The sequence below is a fragment of the Vulpes vulpes genome, unplaced genomic scaffold (genome assembly GCF_048418805.1).
Source record: "Vulpes vulpes isolate BD-2025 unplaced genomic scaffold, VulVul3 Bu000000655, whole genome shotgun sequence".
NCBI lineage: Eukaryota > Metazoa > Chordata > Mammalia > Carnivora > Canidae > Vulpes > Vulpes vulpes.
Genome location: NW_027325691.1, coordinates 163855 through 180613, shown reverse-complemented (window position 1 = coordinate 180613; position 16759 = coordinate 163855). Strand labels below are relative to the sequence as shown.

General features: G+C 33.4%; 1 long non-coding RNA gene across 1 annotated transcript in view; it reads left to right on the top strand.

The window, feature by feature from the left end:
• LOC140596642 (uncharacterized) overlaps positions 1-16111 on the top strand; it is a 32294-nt gene extending 16183 nt beyond the window's left edge. Inside the window, exons 3-4 of the long non-coding RNA XR_011998538.1 lie at positions 13994-14041; positions 14463-16111. This is a non-coding gene — a long non-coding RNA (uncharacterized lncRNA). The remainder of the gene's footprint in view (positions 1-13993; positions 14042-14462) is intronic.
• The last annotated feature ends 648 nt before the right edge of the window (positions 16112-16759 follow it).

Below are 16759 nucleotides of genomic sequence, written 5' to 3'. Positions count from 1 at the left end.
AACAAGGTGAGTGATTCCCTTGGGTATGAGTCCTTTGCTTTACTCTTTTGTTGTAAAGTGAATGCCTTGGTCAGAAGCAACATTGTATGGGATGATAATTGTAGCAAATAATGTATTCTATAAATCAGTGGGTAAGACTGAGGGCAGGAAAATTAGAGACACAGAATGGAAATGCTTATCTATAGTAAGTGATAATATCAATGGGGGGAAGGATTACTACTCTTTGATTCAAAAGGGTAAACATTCATTAAACTGCCACCAGAGCTTACTTCCACCCTTCCCTCTGGGGCTAGTGTTTGAGGTTTTTCTGACTCCAAGATACTTGGCAATAAAATCAAAGTGTAAGCCAATCTTCAATATGAGATCAAATGATGCTAACTTACATACACACATTTATAGTTGTATTACCAAAAAGATCCCTGGAAAAATGATAGGAGCTGATAGATTTTTTTAAATATATATATATATATATATATATATATATATATATATATATATATATACACACACACATATATACATATACATATACATACACACACACAAGGGAAAATAGAGGTTCTATAATGCAATGTGAAAGATGTTAGTTTTTCTGATCCTGCTATGGTAATAGCTGAAATTAATCTCTCAACAGCTGAGAAATTTGGCAGAGGTATTTGGAGGCTGAGAATGTCCCTATGAGAAGAAGAAATTTTTAAAAATATAAGAGGAATAATCAAGAATAGAGAATTCCTGTTCACCTTTCCAGCTGTCACAAAGTGGTGGCTCATATTTTTAAAAATGATATAAAGAAAATTCCCCAGGGAAGGAATCAAGCCAACAGCTTTAAAGAGTAAAATAGCTGCAGAAATCTTTAAAGGAGTACATAGACTGAGAAAGTCAGGGTGAGGACATGGAAGCAGTAATCCAAATGGAAATAACAGGTCTGTAAAGATAGGATGGTGAGAGAAGAGAAAAACAGACAAGAACAAAGACACTTCCTACAGACATCTGAGGTTGTGCAGAGATAGAGTATGGAGAGTAAAAGGAAAAAAAAAGTTGCAGTTTAAGTTGGCACTAAAGAAAAACAATGGTGATACTTGTGCTCCCTAAATGATGGTAGCAATATTTATAAAGGAACTTCAGAAATAGGAAAGAAGGAGTCTGAGCTGATGCAAGGTGGCAACAAAATAATAAGCACTTGCTTATTTATTGGAAATGATCAGCTCAAGAACTAAGTTCAAGGAAGTAAGTACTCTAAAGAAATGTTTTACATATTTAAGCACATCTTACATATGATTTACTACACTATTTAAAAATAGTAATTGCAAACAGAATCTCGCCTTGGTAATTTTTGAAAATTGAAAGACTAAAAGTTGTAGACAATGAAACTGGACCTTGATTTCAAGAATTTTCTAAGCATAGCATAAAACATATGATAGGCACAACGGTAGCAAGGAGAAAAGCTATTGGGTTGAGGAATTTGAAGAGATACCATGCTTTAAGAGGAAAGTGGGAAGAATATTAATTTTATTTCTATGAAGCAAATGTTTGATTAGGAAAACAACAACACAAACAGTTTCTGTTTAAGACCATCTGTCTGAACACTGATGAAATATGTGAAGACATTTCCCAGCAACCCCATCAGCAGCCCATACGCAGTGGTGGGGGATTGTGTGTGAAGGGTGTATAGTGCAAGGTGCCAGAGAAATGAGACAAGCCTGCTTTTATAGCTTCTGTCTGTATATATGGCCTGGAGACTTTTTTACAAGGAGATTCTCAGGTACTTCCAGGAAAGTAAAATACACAAGTGAAACTGGGACTCTAATATACACTCAAAAATGAATTTTATTTAATGCAGCTGACATTGCTTTTTACAGGAGGAGCACAGGTTGTAGACAGATACGAAGAGAGTTCTCTAGAGAACAGTAGGAAGTACAATTAAACAGATCAAAGTAGCAAAACCATAAATGTGCTACCAGATGCAAAAGTGGCACTGTGGAATGTGACCATGCAGAGAGACTGACTCAAGGAGAACTACTGGCTTGCACTCTTTAGAGAGGACTGTGGTACAAAACAAAACGTGGAGAAGAAAAGCAAATGAAATGAAGGCAAAATCCACTATTAGAAAGTAGAGCAAGGCTGAACAAAGAGCTTCCAGGGATCATTTTTGTGTGTGTGTCTTAGTTCTATGTGGTCTCCTCACAAGCAGGTTACTCACGCTACTTCAAGTTCCATTGCACACACAGGAGCAGCTTAACGGAGGGTTACGTACCTGTTTACAGGAGAACAATTACAGTTTATTGTTGTATTTTCCTGTGTCAAAGTGAACTGGAACATTACTTTGGGGAACAAATTTCACATTTCACTAACTCATGTGAAAGCATGAGCAGATAGGAATGCTTTCCGGAAGATAAATTTTTGAAGGAAGAAAAAGGGAAATCTTGAAAAGGATATGGTGAAGTACAGTATATGACAGCATAGGAGTATAAAAAGCCACTTAAAAAAGCAAAACCAAGAAAGTATCCTACTTAGAAATAACAAAGGAAATCTCTCTGTATAAAACAGAAATTGATGAGCTTGAGGATGAAGATATTAAAAACAGTTTTCAAACATCTAAGGGAAGTAGTAGAACAGAGTCAAAATAAAGTGGTCTTTTTGGAAAGAAAAGAAACTTCTGGTTAAAATATATATAATGTTCTGCCTGAGGGAACCAGGAGTGGAGGAGACCAGGGAACACACTATGAAGTGCTTGAGAATCAGACGGCTCAAGTAATGAAAATAAATAATCGTAATGATGTCACATACACAAACATGCATACATGATAACCTGCTTACATGATATTTTACGTGAGTTGTTTGATGTTTTTAATAATCCTTCAGTCTAGTTATCTTAATTCCCATGTTGCAGGTGAAAACACTGAGTTTCAAAGAGATCTATCAAGATTTCCATGAAAAAATAGTTATTAATCTCCCTTATCATCACTTTTGCCTATGGACTCCTTATTTATGGAAGTGGATTCCTATATTTAGAATGAAATATAAAAGCTTGGGTTTTTATTTGGCATGTCTTTTTTTAACATTTCTTTCTAAAAATTCTTATTGTATTTTATGTAATTATTGGTCTGCATTTGAAGATAAATCAGGAAATAAAACTTTCTTTACCACCACTAGGTAGAAAAATACTGTGCTAGAAGACAAAATCATTCACTAGAAGGGCTAACCAGAGAAATTATAACATAAAAATAAAAAATAATAATTAGAAGAGTATTAAGGGAAAAGTGGTAAAAACTGGAGTGAATTCAATTTATGATAATAGATGTTACTTTTTAACATGTTTGTTGGTGTAAAACACATAGGTATCATATACACAGAACTTCTTAACATAGAGGGAATCCCACCTTATAAATAGGCTTCGATTTTCCACCTTACACCATTCTGGCATTGTGTTAAACACTATGAGAGACATGGAGTGATAGAAGAATTTTGTATTCAGGAGTGAATAAAGGGGAGAGGGTGGTATGCACAGATCAGGCAATATAACTATAATTAACCCTGAACATTTACTTTTCATTAAATTATTCCATTAGTTTTGTATTCATTCATTCACTCAACAAAGAATTTATATATTTATCTATATAATTATCTATAGCCACTAAGGAAACCAGTATGGACTTTCCATAATAAGTTAAAAATAGAACTATCATATGATCCTGCAATCCTACTTTGGGGTACATATCCAAAGGAAATGAAAATAGCATTATTTACAACAGGCAAGATATGGAAATAATATGTGTCACTTAATGGACAAATGGATTAAAAAAAGATGTGATACATATATATAAACACATGATGAAATATTATTCTGCCATGGGAAAGAAGGAAATTCTGGCATTGAAGACAATATGGATCTTGAGGGCTTATGCTAACTGAAATAAGCCAGACAGAAAAAAACAAATACTGCATGATATTATGTATGTGTGAAATCTAAAAAGAAAAACAAACAAAAAATCCAAAACACAGAAACACAAAACTCATAGAAACAGATAGTAGAAAAGCAGTTGCCAGAGATGGATCCATCTCTGGTAAGAGGGAAAAGAGGGAGAACTTAGTTAAAGGGTACAAACTTTCAGCTACAAGATAAAAGAAGTCTGAGCATCTAATGTGAAACATGGTAACTATAGACAACAACACTGTTACATAATTGAAAATTGCTAAGACATTAGAATTTAAATATTCTCACCAAAAACAAAACAAAACAAAACTATCATACCTCAGGGATAAATTATTAACATTTTTGTGGGCTTCATTCCAGGTTTAATTTTGTATATATACATATATGCATATGCACACGTGTGTATATCTTGTTATATATATATATAATTTAAGGACCCTTTGTCATCTTATAGATCATGAACAGTTTCTTAATCATTTAGTAGTCTTCTATAATGCCATTTTAATAGCTATATATTTTTCCAGTACATGTGTGTATATGTGTACATGTGTACTATTAATTTAATAATTTCTCTGTGTTGGGTATTTACATCACTGTCAACATTTCACTACTATAAAAATGTTGTATTAAGCATACTTGAGGTGAACATGAACATATCTGTAAATTCTTCTTGTGAGGAGTGCCTAGAAGTCTAATTGTTACATATGATATTTTGCACAGTTTTCTGATTTATAATATACATTGGTATTTATATTCCTAAATCACACTACAGAAAAATTTGAACTTTTTTTCAAACCAGCTGTTAAACATGAGTGTCAATTTCTTCACGCTCTTGTGAACAATGGGCACAATTAAAACTGTTTTAAACAACAACAAAACAAAATTTAAAAACTAAGGGAGAGTTTGCCCATTTACACTTTTCTTTTTTTTTTTTTTTTCCATTTACACTTTTCAAACAAATTCCTACTGGCACATATATCTTTTTCTTTATATATAGTACATAAATCTCTATAGTATATCTCTATTCTCTCTCTCTCTCTTTTAAATATTTTATTTATGTATTTATGAGACACACACACAGAGAGAGAGAGGCAGAGACACAGGCAGAGGGAGAAGCAGGCTCCAGGCAGGGAGCCTGACATCGACTCCCTCCCGGGTCTCCAGGATCACACCCTGGGCTGAAGGAGGCACTAAACCGCTGAGCCACCCAGGCTGCCCTCTATTTTTATCTTTGTCTCTGTATATTTAATATGTATTCTTATATAACTATTCCTCATTGATGAACCACCTAAGCTCCTTACTCTGAAGTCCTAGGCATATATATAGGTTCCTGTGTTCCACATATTGGTTTCTGGGCTTTCAGTGACTCCGGGTCACCAAAATTTTCTACAATTGTCTGGTGAATTAAGTGGAAGGTATTTCATGAAAGAAAGGTGTGGGATGAAGATGAGAGTGGAAAGGAAGGCTGGTGGAAAAATCTTAGAAGGTGCAAAATTTGGAAGCCACAGGGTTTGTGGCTGCTAGGGAGACTTTAAGTGGAAAAAAAGGTTTATTTGGAGAATAAACCTCTGCAGAGAAGTGGTTCTGATGGAAGCAAAATTGCTAATTCACTCCTGAGCAGAACTCCCCAGACTCAGAGTTAACTAAAGAAAGAAAGAAAAAAAGTTCTACATCTGCTTGCATAAAATTATTTATAACTCAAAGTAGTGTTTGGAATTTCACCAAGAAAAAAATTATTATGGTTAGCGTATACCCAATTTTCCAATACAAATAAACAGAAAGGGTTTGAGGTTATTAATCAATCATGTGTTGATACAGGTAAGTTTATGCTTATTGTTTTTTTTCCCTCACAAACATAAACTAAGTTACTCTGCAAAAAGAAAAATTGTGATTTGCTCTGAGTTTGCTTCTTGGAATGTGGATTACAGAGATATGTATTCTAATTATTCCCAGTGTAGGGATCTGAGGAAATTTACTGGACACTGGGAAGGAAAGCACCAGCATTGTAAGAAAATTGGAGAGTGATATTGTCGTTTCCAGAATTAACATGTCTTATTTCAAAACTGCCCCTAAATTTGTTGGTATGGGGAAAAAAAAGAGAGAGAGAGAGAAAACAGCATCTTCTCTGAGGTTCTAGATACCTGGTCCTGTCACTCAAAATACAGGTAATTATAATTATAATTTGAGAAAGTTAAATGACCTGGACTTCCTGGTAAGGCCTGTTTCTCTATCATTTGTAATAAGCATTCTATGGAAAGACGTCGTCCAATATTATATCAATGGATTTTTTTGTCTATTCCTGCTATTTCAAACAGCAGTTCTAATTCTTAATGGTGTTACAGAGAAAACAAAAGTCCCTTCCCATAAACAAGAAATTTTCAACCTGATTTTTAAGCGGACTGCTAATTGGAACATAAAGCATATTAAAATATGATGGGGACTCCAAGTGCCAGGAAAGACCAAAAGGGGGGCAAACTATGGGTTTATACATCAAATCTCAGGACACATCTTCAGCAAAAATCAAGGTCTCTGTGTATTTATGTGTGGTTTGAACAAGAAGACATCATACTAATTCAGAGCATAACTTTTTACTGGACGAAGACAAGTAATTTCTTTTTCAGTTATTAACCAAATAATAAATTATTTAAATAGGAGGTATTTAGATCCTGTTCACAGGTATGTATGTAGAGACTACCTATTTGAAAACAAGCCCTTTTTTGTGGGTTGAAAATCCTTTCAACCCACAAAAATAAGCCAATCTCAATATTCTAACTACTCTTTTGTCTTTTATGCTAGCTGTTTTGAGATATATTTCATTAAGGGGAGGATTTTTCTCAAATGGATAAAATGAGTAAATAATGTTGGAAAGCAAGGGCAAAAGTAGCAATTATTTGAAAAAATGGCCTGTAGGGTGAATTAAATAGTTATATATATATAATAAAATGATCAATGATTTTTTGGAAAGAAAATTTTTCATTTTCTGATGTATGATTCTCTGTAATCTCTATTCCTAAAAGACTACACCTATAAATGGGGCTACTGTGCCAGCAGCCAAACACTTTAGATTTCTTTTTTTTTTTTTTTTTTAAACTACAGGTCACAATCCAGAGTGTAAGTGTGAATGTGTGTGTGTGTGTGTGTGTGTGTGAGAGAGAGAGAGAGAGAGAGAGAGAGAGAGAGAGATGACAGAGACAGAAACAGAGATAGAGAAAGAGAGAGAGAGAGAGAGAGAGTGAGGTGAGAAGGGGTGGAAGGAGAAAGAGAAAATATTTTGTTGCATTCCCCTATACAATGCAGTGCATCTTTGTTCTTTATTTGATTGCTATTTTATTTTCCTCCTCTCCAGTACCACATCGCTTTTTGTTTCTTTTTTTCCTCTGGGTATCTATATGTCGGCATATCTAACAACACTTCTTCACATTTGAAAGATGAGAAAATTACTAAATCCGCAAGTCCTTATATCTCATATAGCATCTGGCTTATATGGTATCTAGCAAATGAACCTAAACACCTTTAAGAGCTTAATAGTCTCTTTTTCTCCTAAATTTTAAAATTATTTCACAGTAAAACATTTTGGTATTTGGGAATGCATTTTAAGCTTCCCGTTGAAAATCACTGAATGTATATCCATCACCTCTGTATAACAAACTAAGCCAGAATGTTTTATAATTACTATTAAAATGGAAATCCCTAAGAACTAAAAATTTGAGATTTCCTTCTGTAAAACTGATTAATTAAAATTTTGATCCTGAGTTTTCCTGATTTAATTTTTTCATAAATAGACAAATAGATATTTATATGGTCTGCCAACTTCAGCTTCAGTATCTAGGGGGAAAAAGTTGTCAGACAGGCATGTAATAATCATATTGGTCAATCTAGCTTGATTGCTTTCTTCCAGCAATGGGCAGTTGTAATTTCCTATCACATTTATAGTCAGTATATTTGAGAAAGGGCAAAATAGGTTAATGAAATCATTATAATTTCATTCAAATGATATATATTTTAAAAGCTCAATTAAAGAAACAGATACCAGGGCACCACATTTTATTTTGCCTTATGGAGACCACTTTGCTGTAGTACCTTTAAAAGATACTGAAAAAAAACACATTTACCAGTGCTGAAATGAATGTGAAGTCATTATCATTACTAAACATATCCATAAAGTAAATTTATTGTGAAAAGAGATGATGGGGTTTTTTTTTGAAATTCATTTGTTCTTTCATCTATCCAATGCATGTTTTATCAAATTCTTCTCCTTTTAAGATGGCATAACTGGTTTTAAAAGAGTACTCAGAAGTTAGACTAAGCCGGAATTTAACATCATTGCTTATTATTTGTTTGTTTTTAAGCAAGGTAATAAGTTTCTTTAATGATAAGTTTCTTTGTAAGATGGACATATTGATGTTACTATCCTCATTGTAATAAGGGAAAGAAATAAATATAAAATTACAGCGACTGATATACAAGATGTTAATAAATTTTATTATCATTTTTATTGTTATTATTATGTTGCAGCCTTTAGAGCTGTGGAACAGGTAGAGTTGAATAGTATATTCCCTTCCCCTCAGCTTACTGGTGTCCAGGTAAGAAAGCAGAGAGATAATATTAATATGGTAATATTGTGTCAAGATATGACCTAAACACACTTTATCTAAATTAACTCACTTATATTGTCAATGATTGTATGAGGTGAAATTTGTGGGTGTCCCCATTGTACAGACAAAGAAATAGTATCTCCAAGTTATACAGCTAGTTAAAGCTGAGTTGGGGGGCAACTGAGTGTCTAGGGGTGCCTGAGTGGCTCAGTTGGTTAAGCGTCTGCCTTCAGCCCAGGTCATGATCTCAGGGTCTTGGGATGGAACCCTGCATTAGTCTCCTTGTCCAGCAGGGAGTCTGCTTCTCCCTCTCTCTCTCCTTCTGCCTCTGCCTACCACTCCTCCTGCTTGTGCTCTCTCTCTCTCTCTCTCTCTCTCTGTCAAATAATTAAATAAATAAATAAATAAAGTCTTTAAAAAATGCTGAGTTGGTATATGAATCTAGGCAGTCTGGATTCAGAGTCATTGTCTTTGTGTTTGTTTAATCCTTAACATTATAACTGTATGCTTCCTAATTCATACTACCTATGAACCCTTGATTCTTTGGATTAGAACAATACCTAGAAAAATCTGAGATACTTCAGAATCTTTCTATCAGTACTCTATTCATGGCTATGAAATCTCAGGTAATAACCATAATTTCTTCCCATAAAAGAAAGAGAAATGGCTGTCCCCAACCACATTCAGTGTTTTTCTTCTAGTTATAACTCAGCCATCTGGATATCGGTCTCTGCACACAAAATAACCCAAATTTCCAGAGTGAAAAGGAATTTCTCCATATTTTACAATTATTCTAACATCCCTTGCCCAAGATAAGCAAAATCCATAAGGGCATTCGGCCATGACCTTTCCCCCAAACACTACTGCTCCTTCTGGCACAAATAATCCATGTTCTTCACCCAAGTCATTTATTGCACATTTGCTCTGGACCCAGCAGCAGGAAGATAATGAGAGAAATTCAACGCTACTATCCCCACCTTCTGGAAGCTTACAACCTTTTTAAACAAATATGCAACCATAATGTATGACCTCATTATGGCATCATGAAAAAAGAATAATATCTATGTCCAAAACAAACTTGCATATATGTAAAATGGCACTTGGTTATAAATACAGTGCATTCTGCTTATTTTAGAATTATTTTCTGCCCTCACTCAATGATAAAGAATCCAGACATTTTTCATTTCCATAGTGGGGCAGGGGAGGCATAATTCCTATTTCATCCTTATAGAGACAATGTATTTTCTGGGGAATTCCAGGTTTATGGGAGTATATTTTGACTTTAAAAGAAAATTGTTTCTCTCTTGGCAACACTTTAGACACCAAATATGTAGATTTTCTACACCAAGAAATTCTCCAATTTTCTGCAGATACCAATTACATGTCCTACAATTTATTTTAATTCCGTTACTAACTACCCAGGATCAGTATGCAGACCCCAATGATTAAAGCTTCAGACTGTCCCACCTCAAACACCAATCACAAGTAGTGGGTCCCCAGGTTACCCACATTTTTGCTGGAATTGGCTACAAATCAGAGATTCTTTTTTAAAAATAATTTATTTATTTATTTGTTTGTTTGTTTGTTTTAGAGAGAGCACACATACGCACAGGTGCCAAGGAACACTGTATATACTTTTTTTTCTTCCAAAAATATGTAGCTAAGTGCAAGAATAACATACATTTTACAAGTTTTAACTAGTCAAGCTAACAGTTTTCACAACATATCTTCTTCTAATATAATTACAAGGAAACATTTCATGTAGTGTGATTGTCACTAGAAAGATTCCAATTTAACTATAATAGCATTAGTGAGTAACAGGGCATGGAAATGAGCTGTACAAACTAGCACCATAAGGAAAAGATTTTATATCCACACTATTTAGAATGGGATCACTACTATCTTTGTGTCTCTGTGATTCCTAAGTTTCTCAGGTAAAAATAAACTTAACATAGTTAAACAAATAACATTTAAAATGAAAAATTCAAGTTTCTATTGAGTCAGAATTTGAGGCAAAGATACAATTAATGTTTCCTTTACCTACACTCTCCCCCATACACACATAACTAAAATCAATTAAGACCTATCGTCTCAATTGATAGTAAATTTCATATAGACTAAAATATGCTCATCCATTTTAAGCTATTCTTTTGTCTCAGATTTCCAGCACACTTGGTTACATACAGGTATAGATATAGATTAAGGCTACATAAGGTATCTGCAATATAGGGACTTATGCAGATATGAACAAAGTGATGGAAGTAAATATTAATTGATTAATATTAATATTAATAATTAATTCTAATAACTTTTTGACGTATGACAAGGAGGTAATTCCCAAACTGGGAAACATTTTCATTATCTTTCCAACCCATGCATTCTGAGAGGTAGTTTTAATAACATATACCACTAATATAATACATTTGACTGTTTATTGATTGATTGATTTTTGTTTTATTTTATTTCTTTTTAAGTAGGCTCCACACCCAGCATGGAGCCCAACACAGGGCTGGAACTCACAACCCTGAGATCAAAACCTAAACTGAGATCAAAAGTAGGTCGCTTAACTGACTGAGCTACCCAGGTGCCCATAAGTTTGACTATAAAAAAAAAAATTAAGTATTGTTTCTCTAAATCAAACCATAATAATTGAAGGGTACTAAATTTCAGTCTGTAGTGAGCTATTAATTAAAGATGAACATATCTGTGTATTTCAACAGAGCAGAAGGTGTTGAATTTCAGGAAATTTGCAGGCCTAGGAGATATTTGCATTTTTAAAAGGAATCACAAGAAACACTATTGTATGAATTTTACACCCACGGATCTCCTAAATTTTAAAATGAAACCAATAATGTGTCTTGTTCCAAAAGTATGATTGACTTAATGTGTTGAAGTTTTTTGTTTTTAATATATATAGTTTTTCCATGACCAATTAGTTGATATACAATGGCCTGTGTCTTCTCCTACAGTATGTGATACATTTTTGGTGAACATGCACTATATTTGCTGCTTCCATAATAAATCTTCAAGTTATCTAACAGAAAGATGTTTATACAATGGGTACAGATGGTATAGACTGACAAATTTTTAGACATTACTTCTTAACACAGTGTCTTTTAACACAGCTTCTCTGGAATGTTGCATATAGGAATTCTAGTTAGAGAAAACATATGTAAACTATGTCTTATAATAAAAGGTAATTTTTTAATCTTTATATTTGTTGTTTAAAATGGGATTGCTAATGTCTCTGTTTCAGCCTTTATGCTAGTTTTATTTTTTGAGATGTAATTAACTACAATAAAGTCTAATTTATAGTTAGAATTTGGTAAGTTGTGACAATATATAAACCTGTGAAACAATTAATACAATCAGGATATTGAACCCATCTCCATAACCTACAAAAATTTGTGTCTTCCCTTGGTAATCACAGTTCCCAACCAAGCTACCTCCAACCTTTCCTAGGCAATAACTGATTTTATTTCTGACATCTTTTATTGGTTTGAATTTTCTAAAATTTTCTTTAGTTAGATCCTATAGTATATGCTTTTTTGTGTGTGTCTTATTTTTTTTAAGATTTTATTTATTCATGAGAGACACACACACAGAGAGAGAGGCAGAGACATGAGCAGAGGGAGAAGCAGATTCCCTGGGGGGACCCTGATGTGGGACTTGATCCCAAGAACCCAGGATCATGACCTCACCCAAAGACAGATGCTCAACCGCTGAGCTACCCAAGTGCCCCTCAGTTTTAAGATATTATGAATAATAATATTATGAATATTATGAATAAAACTACAAACAATTTGCATATAAATCTTTGTATAGGTATTGCTTTTTTTTTCCTCTCAGGTATATGTCTCAGATAACACAGTAGTGTTATGTTTAACCATTCAAGGTTTAAATCTTACTATTTTTGTTTCCATTTTTCCATGTGTTCTTTGTTGCCTTTTTCTTCTCTTTAATTTATACTAATTGGATATTTTTATGAATTCACATATCACTTTTGTTCACCAATTAACTATAAATACTTATTTTAGTGATTGCAGGTTGATGGTATATATGTTTAACTTTTCAACACTTCAAGTAATATTAAACCATTTCATGTAAAGTGTGAGAACCTTATAATAGTATACTTCCATTTCTATCCTCATGGCCATTTGTTATTGTTGTCACACATTTATTTCCCCATATGTTATAAACTCCACACCACATTGTTATTATTTTTGCTTTAACGGTAAATAATCATTTTTTCCAGTTTAAAATTGTGGTAAAATATACATGATATATTAAAATTGACCATCTTGAGGGGATCCCTGGGTGTCTCAGTGGTTTAGTACCTGCCTTCGGTCCAGGGCAAGATCTCGGAGTCCTGGGATCAAGTCCTGCATCGGGCTCCCTGCAAGGAGCCTGCGTCTCCCTCTGCCTGTGTCTCTGCCTCTCTCTCTCTCTGTGTCTGTCATGAATAAATAAATAAAATCTTAAAACACACACACATACACACACACACACACACCTCCCTGTTTATCTACAATGGCTGTGCAAATTTGCATTCTGATCAACAGTGCACAAGGGTTCCAATTTCCTGGAAAATATCCCATGTACAGTTGAAAAGAATGATTGTTGTTGGGTAGAGAACTCTATATATATGTTTGTTAGATGTAACTGGTTTAGTTGTGTGGTTCAAGTCCTCTATTTCCTTCTTCCTTTTCCAGAGAAATCTCTTCTGATTTTTCTAATCATTATTGAGAGTGAAGTATTAAAGCATCAAACTATTATTGCAAAACTATTTCTTTAAGGCTTCTTCCAAGAAGAAAGATTAGATTACCAAGGGAAGACAACCTTGCTTTATATATTTTGATTGTTATTAGGTATATAAATGTTTATAATTTTGTATCATGCCGTATGAACATTAATATATAATGTCCCTTAACTTTTATTACCTTTTTTTCATTTAAAGTTTATTTTTTCTAGTGTTACTATAGCCACCCTCTCCTCTTTTGGTTACTATTTGCAAGGGTTTTTTCCATCTTTTCACTTTCCACACGTTCGTGTCTTGGATCTAAAGTGAGTCTCTTATAGACAGCAGATAGTTTAACCATGTTTTAACCCATTCAGCCATTCTCTATGTTTGGATTGGAGAATTTAATCAATTTATATTTAATGTAATTACTGATAAAGACTTCTGTCATTTTGCTATTTGATTTACATCAAATATGTCTTATAGCTTTTTTGTCCCTAATTTCTTGCATTACCATATTCTTTCATGTTTAGTTGATTCTTTTAGTGAAACATTTAAAGTCCTGTCTAACCCCCTCTTGTGTGTATTCTAAAGCTATTTTCTTTGTGAATACTATGAGGATTATATTTAAAATTATACCTGAAACTATAATAATATGCTAATTTGAATTTGTCAATACTATATGAAAGCTCTGCTCCTTTATAGCTCTATCCCTATTCCTTTCAGGTGCTGATGTCACAAAATTACATCTTTATATGCTGTATATCCAAAACCGTAAGTTGATATTTTTTTAATTCACCAGTTTTTTTAAATTATGTAGAAAACAAAATGTGGAATTACAAACCAAACTTCCAATGATACTTTTAGACTAATAATAGTATTTTAAAAAGTTTTCATTTCTTATTCCTACAAAAAACAGAAAGTAAAGTTACCAACTATTGTTACAGTAATAATAGCTTTTGTAATTGCTTATATATTTATATTTCCTGAAATCCTTGTTTCTTCATACATCTTTCAGTTACCATCTATTATATTTTCCTTTTGACATTCAAGACTCTAGTATTTCTTGCAGAGCATGTGTAGTGGTAACAAATTCCCTCAGATTTTTATAAGACAAAAATCTTAATTTATGATATTTTTGAAGTACAATTTTGCTGGATATATTATTCTTGGTTTATACTTTTTCTTCTTTTAGAACTTGGAATATATCAGCTCACTTTCTTATGGCCTCCAAAATTTCTGGTGAGAAATCTGCTTATAATTTTAGTGAAGATCCCTTATATATGATAAGTCATTTTTCTTTTGTTACCTACAAGATTCTCTGGTTTTGGCTTTTGGCAGTTTGATTAAAATGGGTCTTGATGTGGGTCTTTGAGTTTATCCTGAATAGATTCGGTTGAGCCTCCTATACTGGCTTGAATAGTAATCTCCCAAAATATATATCCACTCAGAACCCATGCAGGTGACTTTATTTGAAAGTGGTGTCTTTGTAGATACAATCAAGTTAAGATGAAAACATAGTGGATTAAGGTGGAGCTTAAATCCAATATGACTGGTGTTCTCATAAGAAGAAAGAGATTCATAAACAAATCCAAAAGGAGAGCACCATGTAAAGACAAAGGCAGAGAGTGGAGTGATATATCTACAAGTCAAGTAATTTCAAGAATGGCCAGCAACCACCAGGAACAAGGAGAGAACCTCCGGTCACCACCAATCTTGTCAACACTTTAATTTGAACTTCCAATCTTCTGAATTAGGAGAAAATAAATTTTTGTTGTTTTAAGCTACCCAATTTTTAGTAGTTTGTTACAGTGGCCCTAAGAAACTAATAAAACTCCCCTTAGTCTTTAGATGCATAAGGTTGCAGCTGAATTTGGAACTTCAGTTGTAGACCTATTGGAATATGTTTCTTTCACAAATTAGAATAGCAAATTAATGGAATCCTTATTTCCTAGTGATGAAGTTTAGGTAATGTGAGATTATATAGTGTCATGGTGTTTGAAAAATGTATGAAGAGTTTTAGGTTTATGTGGATGTAAACTCGGGGTCCTTGCTTTCTGTTGTCCTTTTAAGATACGTCTAGGGTTACTGTACAAAAAGAAGGACTTTCGAGAGACTGGAGACAAGGATAAAGAAGAAAAGATCTGAGAGCTATTTCTAAGGAGGAAAAAATGGCCTACCCCAATATTGATTCCCTCCCTTATGTTTTCCAGAAATATTTCAGGATTTCTATGAGCCATTGTCTGCTATAAGCTTATCACTCTTACTCTTCCCTAAAATACTTACTTATTATGACTATCTGATATAAATTCACCATAATATTTTAGTTTAAGGAAATAAGTTCATTTTTTATTGTATTATTATTGTCACTGTTACTATTTTCAATAACAAGCTGTCAATTTAATCGGGAGCAGATATGACTTAACACACTTGAGTAGAAAAGGTAACTCTAAGTTTCTACCAGCTATCTTGCTTTGTCTTTTTGCCAACAGAGATGTCCCAAGCAGAGATTGTTCCTTTAATCACAGTCCGTAATGGAAAGGCATATAAAGCATACAAACATATAGCTCCTGACTAAAAGTAAATGTGCTTAAAATTACTAAAAGTAATGTTTTATGCCACTGAAGTTTGGGAGCTATTTGTTACCAAAGCAAATCTATCTAAAAACAGTCTTTAAAAATAAAAATGTAACAACTTTTACAAGACTAAGTTTAATGGTTGGCAGATGATTAATGGGTAAAATGAAATTTTGTAAATTTCTTCATCTTTCACAGCTTAGATGGAATATATATTGTTGTAATTGAAATATCACAAAAAATAAAAACTAGAACTATTACCATTTAATATTTCTTTCTTAATTCTCTCTCCTATTAGTAGCCTTAAGTAACATTTATTAGATTTAGCAAATGTGTATGCATTGTAATAGGACTTTATGGAAACTCATATCATGGTTTGGAATCACTTTCCACATTTATGATTTGGAATCATTTTCCACATTCATGATTTTTCACATCCTTGTGATGCGCTCTGCGCAATAAAATATAAGGGAAATCACAGTGGATCAGTTATGCATTTAGGCCTCAAGTGTTATTGAATACTTCTGCCTATTTTCTGGAACTCCTTCTATGACTATGAGAGAAAGCCAAAGATAGCTTATTGGAAGATGAGAGACAGGGGGGATGCTAGAGCCAGCTCTTATTGACTTGGAGGAGCCAATCATGTGTATCTTTTACGAACTTCACATTCAGCTAAATCACATCGTCGTTGCTAGACCAAAATTACCAAGGCTGAACACTGATCTGCCTTTCTGAGTCAAAATGTTTTCTCAGTGTTATCTCTTTGTATTGGGGTCTTAATTCGGTAAATTTTTTCAACATTTGAAATCACTGAGTTTCTGAAATCTCTATTTTATTTTTTATTCCTACTTGCAAACTGGCCACTTTTTTTCAGTTTGCCTCTTTTTTTCAAAATACGTTTCTTAAAGAAATCACC